The sequence below is a fragment of the Chinchilla lanigera genome, unplaced genomic scaffold, assembly GCF_000276665.1.
Source record: "Chinchilla lanigera isolate Chin_1 unplaced genomic scaffold, ChiLan1.0 scaffold00019, whole genome shotgun sequence".
NCBI lineage: Eukaryota > Metazoa > Chordata > Mammalia > Rodentia > Chinchillidae > Chinchilla > Chinchilla lanigera.
Genome location: NW_004955420.1, coordinates 1,973,344 through 1,982,164, shown reverse-complemented (window position 1 = coordinate 1,982,164; position 8,821 = coordinate 1,973,344).

The following is an 8,821-nucleotide window of genomic DNA, read 5'->3' as shown; positions in this document are numbered from 1 at the left end:
AGAGAGAGAGAGAGAGAGAGAGAGAGAGAGAGAGAGAGAATAGAAACAGGAGAGGAGAGGTGAAAAGAAGAGAAAGAAAGAAAGAATCTAGATGCATGAAGACTCTCAAATCTTCTGAAGTGAGAAAATGAGTACACTTGGGAACGTACGTGTCTTGAAAAAAAGAAGGCTATGGAAGCAAACACATTCACTAGATTCAGTCTTCAGCAGTAACATAACAGCAAAAGTTCTTCAAAATACATTTTTTTTAACCAGGCTTTTACAATAAAAAGTAGATTATGTATAGTTATGCGTTGAATTTTCCTGAACTCCTAAGTAATTCTGGTTAGTAACTGAAAGAGACTTTAATTTATAATAGTGTCCTTAGTTTTCACCAAAGGTTATCACAATGACCAGGACTAAGCCCAGATTTTAATAGGCTATTTTTCCAAGTGTCACGAATTCAAATGGCTAAAATCCAAATCTAGAGGCTTCTCTACATATTTTGAATTTTGTTCAAAAATTTGCACCAGGGCCAGGGATATAGCTCAGGGGCACAAGCACCTGCCTGGCAAGAGCAAGGTCCTGAGTTTGATTCCTGATACCAAAAAAAAATGTTTTTTTTCCCATTAAAGTCCTGCTAGTTTGTAAACTTTCATCAAAGCCACAATAACCTACTTTGATGAGGCAGGTGATTTGCTTGCAATAATACATTGTACAAACAATAGTTACATCAAAGAACACAGTCTAACAAAGTGATTATTAAAAGGTCTCATTTGTTGTTTGACAAATGCTAGATTTCTGTTTTCTACAGGAATGCTTCTCAGCTTCTTCATCTTCTAAATTCAAATCTTACTCAGCGCGACGGTACATGTGCACAACCCAGTGCTACAGAGGCTAAGGCAGGACTGAGAGCTTAAAGCCAGCCTGGGTGACTCAGCCTGAACGAGGCTCGGTCTCAGAAATAGGTAAAAATAAATAAATAAATAAACAAACAAACAAATAAATAAATAAATAATACTTCCTGATGACCTAGGCTGTGTGTGTGCGCGCTAAGGAAGGCTAGGGAGAATGGGTAAGCAGAACATGATGTTTTCAAGGAAGCCTACAGAATTGTTTTATTTGAAATAAAAAGAACACACAACTCATGAGTCAGTCAAACTTGGGAAAGCAGAGCTATTATTCCTCTTACTTAAATGCTCAAGAAGTTGACTTCACTGCTATTTGTGAGTATAATACAACATGAATCGAAAACAGCTAACCTGGATTTTTTTGAAACCTCAGTGTGCTTTTTGGATAATTTCTGAGGGGAGATTTTTTGTTTTAACTTTTCAATTTTTATCAGTACATGCTTGCAGTACGTAATGATTACATTCATTGTGGGAAGTTGTTACAGGTCCATAACGCCTCTTAATTCCTTTTACTTCCCTTGCCCTCCCCCTTTCCCTCCATGTCTTTGCAAAAGATCTATTTCCCTGTTTCCTAGTGTCTATTTTTATTTTACTCATTAAACTATTTATACATTGGGTTTCTCATGTAAGAGGAACCATATGATACTTGAGCTGGTGTGTCTCATTTATGTCCCTTAGCATTATGCTCAAGGTGCATTCATTTTCCTACCCATGGGCAAAACCTACCTTTCCTTTCCTGCCTTCTCTTCCTCAGTGTTCATTGGCAGAATCAGGGATGACACTACAACGTATGCAGCTTTTCTCTGCTGCCCTGACATCTGCTCTTGAATTTGATATTACATAAAGATGTAAAGCTTGGTGTCATAGCATTTTACCAAAATACTTCCATATGATAGCTCATTTAATATAAGCAATGAACAGCATGGAAGCTATATGGGAAGGGAGCAAAAAAGCTGTTAGTTGTTGCAAGGATCATGTTGTGTGTGTGTGCTTGTGTGTATGTGTGTGTGTGTGTGTGTGTGTGCACGCGTGCACGCGCGAGAGAGACAGAGAGTGTGTGTGTGCGCAAGAGAAAATGTATGTAGCTGACCTGTACTCTTGTCTTCATTCCATTTGCATCATCTTACCATCTTCAAATCAGTTTTCTTTTCTGGAACATTTCTCTTGTTCGCTAACCATCTACTAACCATCTCTCATCTCCCTACCACTCTGCCTGCTCTGATGCACCAAGACTGACTGCTTATCCTGCTTCTTTTTAGGTTATTTTTAGAAGCCTTCCCTGACCACCCTACCTCAGAGAAGTTTGTCTTTTACTCTGTATTTCCTATCTGAATGAGCCATTTGGCCCATATTCATGACAACCCAGGGGTATCACTTATATTGTCCCATGTATGTCTCATATCTATCCAAATAGATTCAGAGCTCTTAGGAGTTCTCTTGATTTTTGCTTTACTATTTTGTTTAAAAACGAATTTATTCCATATAAGAGCTTAACATACTGCTTCACACATAGTAATAGGCGGGCAAGAAATGTGTTGACTGATGATTAATTAAACAGTAGAGAAAATAACATATATTTTCAAGACCACCCTGTCGGTTAAAACATTAGAATTGATTTAATTCACTCTTCATGAGCAGAAAATCTTTCTCTATGAAGAACTGAATTCCTTCAAATTTTAAGTTTGCATGACTGCAGGTGGAGGATAATTATACCTTGGCTCTTGTAGTAATGGTTTTCATTTAATAGAAAAAATATCCACCCTAGCTCAGATTTTAACAAAAGAGAATTTTTGAGGTCTGTGTTGAGCTGGAAAAAAGGAAGGAAAGAAATTGGTTGTTGGAGTAGCATGATTTGTGCTTCCACAAACCACTTTAATATATTAAAATTTCCTTCTTCAAATGTCTCTCCAGCAGCACCGTTTTTTATAGTAGCCAAAAATTTGCTTAAGACTAATTTCCTTTCCTGCTGTACCCTTATGCAGGTCATACTGTTCAGTTGAGATTAGAGGTTGCAGGGTATTTTTTTTTTTTTATCCTGGATGGATTTGAAAATAGTTTGTCACAACAAGCAGTAATTACAGAGCACTTAATATTTGTAAAGTGCTTTCCAATCCTTTCTCAGTGCACCTTTGAAACTGTGTCGTTGACGTGGACTACTTATCTTCTGAATTTCCAGATGGAGAAAGGGGCAGAGAGGTTAAGTGCCTTGCCTGAAATTTAATAGTATGTTACTAATAGTGCTCCAGTACTAATGCTTCACAAGTTCTGGGTGAAAAATGTTATCCATATTTCCTTTCCAATTCTGAATGAAAATATAATCCTAGAGCTACCCATTAGCCTTTGTTTGTGGGAATGTAGAACTATTTGATTTGTAGTTTTTATTTGTTAAGAGATTAGAAGGTACTTTAACAAAATAAAACTGATTAAAGAAGTTTTGAATAACAGCGCATAAAGGAAATTATTTTGTGGTGTAGAGGTGCACATAAAGCTACCATACAACTTTTTCACTACAGTAACCAAGTAGTTGAAACTTCAATTTAAAAGCTAACAACAAAGCTCCCCCCCCAACTAAACAGTTTTTAGGCAGTAAAACTTGCATTTTACATAATTTTATAGGTTGGAAGAAAAGGGGGAGAAGGCCAGCCCACTGGTGTTGGGTGGAGAGTGCTGGTGAATCATCTTGACTAAGCTTTAAGGGCATCTCATTTCTTCCTGGGGCTCTGGAAAATCTGAACAGATACTCTTATCCTTCCTTTGTATCTCAAGAGATGTTTTAGCTTTGGGGAGGCAGCTCAGCAGTAGAGCGCCTGCCCAGCATGTATGAAGCCCTGGATTCAATCCCTAGCACAAACAAAACAAAACACTATGTAGAGGGAAGAAATCTTTAATTATCTCTTAACTAGAAAAAAGGAAGGATATTCTTTGAAATTCTTGACACTGGTAATGCTGATATATTTGGTGGTGGTGGTGGAGAATTAGACCAAGCAAGCCATAAATTCACTCAAAAAGTGACTTCTAGAGAAAAGATTAGTGCTCTTATTTCAAGTGGCCAATCTGTTCATTTCCTGAGCAAAACCATTTTTTTAGATACTTTGGGTAAATAAGGTCTTGGTAACTGTCAGAATGTATAAAGAAGAAAAGGTAAAAGGACTTTTCTTAAGCCCTTTTGATAGTTTTTTTTAATCATTTATCTGCATAATAATGTCTTTAGAAGTACCGCTATACTATATTACTGTTGCTATAGTGATTAAAGTTGAAAAGATTTTATAATCTTGATATGAGCTTGTTAACATGAACTGTAACATTTCTTCTTTACAGCTACTGTATTACTAAAGGCCTATTAAATCAGCAAGCTCTTCCCTGGCCCAGGAGACACAAAGACACATGAAAAGGTAATTTTGGAAGTGACACTCCAAAGCAGAGTCACTATGATGGTCCAAGGGGAGCAGAACCATAGAGCATATTTCTCTTTCATTTCACAGCCACCTTATTTATTATCTATTTATTTCACTTTGTCCATCTTGTTTTCCTTTTCTCAAAGTGTACCTTTGGCCTGTGAGAGATAAACACGAGAACTCACTAATAAAAAGCAGCATTTTCACTTCCTTGGATCATTCCTTCTTTTAGTCTTCCTTTTATTAAGGGCTCCTAGGATAAGGATTAGTTGGCTGGATTTTTGCATTAGTAGAATAAATGATAATGGTAATATTTTTCAGTGGTATCTAGGTGAGAAGTAGTAAGATGATCACTGTACTTGTAATACCTTGCTCAAAAACCCTATGCTAATGTTAATACAAAGCTTAGTATAATATTAGGGTATAATTATTCTGAGTTGATAAATGCAATTAAAGCTGACGATGGTTAAGGGAATTGCATATGATCACAGTGCTCAAAAGGGAAAGAACTAGAACAAGTGCTTGGATAGTTTCATTCAAACCCAAGTTCTTGGCCCTTCGAGCAGTTGCATGTGCTTTGTGGATTAGCACCTGGGGAAATAGTAGAACAGTTTTCCTTAGGTAATAGGCTGCATTCACTATTTGCTGATCTTTTGCTTTTTGCAAAATACTAGAACCAATAAACTCCAGGAAAAAAAAAGAGCCACAAACTATGAGCAATATGAAAAGGAATGAAACTTAATTAATGACAGATAAGAGTATCCTGGTGGGATGAAAGAGCAGAGGTTCCTTATTTTTGTGAACAAAAATTATTATTTCTTCAAAATCTTGGAATTACTGATAGGCGGAGGGTTCCAGCTTGCCAGCTTTGGGAACAGTGATACAGAGGCATTATCAGACTCTTCCTAACCCTCAGCAGTAAAGTGATTTCAGGACCCCACAACGAGTTTTTAGCAGAAACTACCTCTTCTTAATCAGTGACTTAGGTTCCTCAAGATAATACAATACCCTTAGAGAAGTTGAGATCTGAGAAAAATTAATGTTTTAAGTGGATTACACTCAGAGTCCATGTATATAAATTTTAGAAATACATGTACAAAAATGAATGTTAAGTCCTTATTTATATCACACTATAAAAATAATTATAGATGAATTGTAATTGAATTATCTGAAAGAAAAACAATAAAATTCTGGAGAATAACATAGGAAAATATCTTCATGAAGAGAAAAAATAACTTTTACACAGGACTCAAAAATACTAACAATAAAGGGAAAGATGGACATCCTTGAGTCCAGTAAAATTAACAGCTTTTATCATCAAAATTCACCATTAAAAGATTAAAAAGGGAAGTCACAAACTGAAAGAATACATTTGTAATTTACAGAACTCACAAAGGACTCATGGGCAGAATATTTAAAGAACATCTATAAATCAATAAGAAAAATACAGATAATCCAGTAGGAAAATGTACAAAACTACTTATCTAGGAAATCCCAAAAGAAGTGTCTTGGTTACTTTTCTCTCGTTGCTGAGACAAAATACCCAATGCCCAAAATTAAGGAAGGAAAGGTTTATTTAGCTTACAGTTTGTGGAGGTTTCAGTTCATGCTTGGCTGGCTCCGAGGCAGAAGATAGCAAAGCAACAAGAGCAAAGTGGGGAATGGCAGTGCGTGCAAGCCTCTTTCCCTCCCTTACATTGTAAGAAGGCTACCCGACCCAGGGGGCGGCACTCACATAGTTAACCTTCTAAACTCCTCACACTGACACAATGAATAACATCCTAGAGCAGGAAGGGCATGTCCTTTGCACCCCAGGATGTAGAACTGCTGAGTCACTTAGTCAAACCTCTAGACTCCCCAAGTTGACAGTGTATCAACCATAGCACTCTTTAACTAGGAAATCCCAAAAGAAGATACCCAAGTGGCAAATAAATAGTAATAGTCATCAGAGAAATACAAATGTGATTTCGCTATACCCTCACCAGAATGGCTAAAATTAAAAGGGCTGATAATAACAAGGCCTGGCAAAGTTGGAGAGTAATGTCTGACAGGCAACCAAGTTGGAGATGTCAGTTTAGAGAACAGTTTGACGTTTTCTAAGGAAGGATATATGTATTTCTTGTGTGAGATAATTTCTCTTCTAGATATATACCTAAAATAAACATATTCATGTTTCAAAAAGACATTTTGGGATATCCTTACTCAAGATAATAGCAAACTGAAAACAATCCAATTGTCTATCAAGAGGAAAATGGAGAAATGAATTGTGGCACATGCATGCAATGGTATACAATAGAAGGGGGGTGATTACAGTCTGTTTTCTTGTTCTAACACTAACCCTTTTCCACCACACACAAACATACTCACACATGACCTCATTTCAATAAATACAGTATGTTTGGGGATACAGGGGATATAGCTCAGCGGTACAAGCACCCTGCCTGGCAAGAGCAAGGTCCTGAGTTTGATTCCCGGTACCAAAAAAAAAAAAAAAAATTACAGTATGTTCAAGCTAGGGATAAACAAAACAGTTGAAATCGTTTAGGGATACTCTCCATATGTCTTTAAAAATATTTTTCACTGAACTGTAAAATACACTGAATAAAATGCACAAATCATAAGTATAAAGATCCATTAATGTTCATGAAGTGAACTCAGTATAATCCTTGATATAGATCAAGGAATATAACTTTTTCAGTACTCCAGTCGTTACCTTTTCCAAAGTAACAAACCCTCCCAAATCACAAACTACTGTGGCCAATTCTCAGAAGTAGAAAACACACCCCAGCAAAATTTGATTCAGATGTTAAGATTAGTGATGCCACACATATCTTAGGATGGTATGAAGAGGTTTATTCCACAGTGAGGTTTTCTCGGGAGAGTAAGGCAGGCCTCCCAAGCTGGATTGGAAGTGGCAGGAAAGGATACTGGGCTGAGATGGTCAGGGAGTGTGGCCAGGGTAAATGTTCCTCTGTGCAGGGAGAGGCTTGTGTAGTTTGCACCTCCCACTATGAAAGGAGGGAGCATGGGAACATTTTATCAACTTGTTCAGATGTGAGCCAGCAGGGAACAGAGAAGAGAAAGGCTTGAAAGACATCAGCTGTCCAACATCAAAGTAGTAATCAGACTTTTCACACACAAATGACATCAATCTATTTCCTCCTCATGTTACACATCCATCATAGCTTGAGTGACAGCTTTGATCTATATCATCTTACTTACACTTACTCTACTATATTTGGGAGAACCAGAAATATTTGATAAGTTGCACTGCTTTATTCCAGGTGAATCTTTTTATTTTAGAGAAGGTCTTGCTATATAGTTCAAGCTGGTCCTGAACTCACTATGTAGCCCAGGCTGGTCCTGAACTGGGGGCAATTCTCCTCCCTCAGCCTCTGGAGTACTGGAATTACAGGTGCTGCCGTCACTTTCACCTACTCCAGATGAATTTTAAAGAATGAATAGGGAGCAGGGTGTAGGGGCACATATAGTATACCTGTAATCCCAGCAGCATGGAAGGCTGGAGCAGCAGGATCCCAAATTTAAGCCCAGCCTAGGAAATTTAACAACTTACTGAGACCCAGTTTCAAAATAAAAACTCTGAGTTCAATCCCCAAAACTGGTAAAAAAATAGTGAGTAGGGTACTGATAAGTAGAGTAAAAACAAATAAACAAAAACCCTCTTTTGTTGAAACCAGAAGAGTCACATGAGTAAAGGTGTGGCTCGGTAGTGGCGTGATTTAACCACAGAGTGCCTCGATGAACACGTGGAAGGAAAGGGCTGAGCTTGGTAACAGAAAGTTTGGAAAATTATGTCTTTTTTGTCCCATAAAATGAGATGGAATGAATAATTTTGTGAGTATTGAACATGTGTTTTTGGTGAAATAGTAGAGATAGAGAAGATGTTCAAAGCTACCAGAATAGGGAAGCATAGGTCAAGGTCTAAACAAAGACAGTGGCAGTCAGGATGGAAAAGAGGAGGCCGAGACTTTGGAGGTCCGGTTGGATGTGCCGTGAGGATGAATAGTGGTAATTATCCCATTTCAGTCTTTCCCGGATGACTGGAAGAGTGGTGGTGACACTTCACAGAGTACAAAGAATTACACAGGAAAAATTAATTAATTTACTTCTGAAAGTTCTGAGTTTAAGGCAAGGAAAGGACATCGAACTGTAGAGTGAAAACTTTTTTTTTTCAATACTGGGAACTGGACTCATGACCTAGCACTTACCAGGCAGGTGCCATGCCACTGACCTATCTCTCTGGCCCCTCAATGTACTATAGAGGAACAGAAATTCAAAATTATTGCCTGGCATCTAAGAACGAGCACGAGACTGTACTTATGGATCCTTCAGTCAATATGCAGTAAGTGACAGGGGCCATGGAAATGCATGAGTTTGCGCAATGAAAACAACACAGACGAGTAGACTGAAGATAACTTTATAAAACATTTACATTTAGAGATGAAAACCGATCCTACAAAAGCTGGTAAAGAAAATGGAAAAGAATCTCTCAGGCGAAGAAGGAACATGAGCTCT